Source organism: Triticum dicoccoides, chromosome 5B, assembly GCF_002162155.2.
Source record: "Triticum dicoccoides isolate Atlit2015 ecotype Zavitan chromosome 5B, WEW_v2.0, whole genome shotgun sequence".
NCBI lineage: Eukaryota > Viridiplantae > Streptophyta > Magnoliopsida > Poales > Poaceae > Triticum > Triticum dicoccoides.
Genome location: NC_041389.1, coordinates 671,703,750 through 671,704,356, shown reverse-complemented (window position 1 = coordinate 671,704,356; position 607 = coordinate 671,703,750).

Here is a 607-nt window from a genome sequence, read left to right as displayed (position 1 = left end):
AAAAGCAAAAAGAATTAAAAAATAAAGCAAAAAACAAAAGAAAATAAATAATGCAGAAAACAAAACAAAAACTGGAAAAAAATAAAATAACAACAATAAGTATTTTGTTATAAGTAGAAACAAAATAAAATAAATAAAGAAAAAACAAAACAAAAAAGGTATATTCAAATTTGAAAACTAATGGCACTAACAGAAAGTTTATATTTTTTCTAAAACTAAAAGCAAAAAGAATTAAAAAATAAAGAAAACAAACAAAAGAATATAAATAATGCAGAAAACAAAACAAAAAATCTGGGAAAAAATAAAAATAGCAACAATAAGTAAAGAAAAAAAGTGCCTCCAACTGGGCCCCCACGGCCTGAATACGACTAGAAACCCACCATGGGCCAGGATTCAGGCCCGCAGGTGGCCCAGTAGGCCAATCAGGCAACGCAGTAGTAAGTAAGCCCGTAAGCCTGCAGTGGAGAGGAGCTCGAGAGGGGTGCAGCAGTGGGGCTTATAAACCACTGCGCGCCCCTCTCAGATAGCGAGGTGGGACTAAACTTTCGTGCCGCACCGTGCCAGCACAAGACCATTGGTCCCGGTTGGCGGCACCAACCGGGACCAA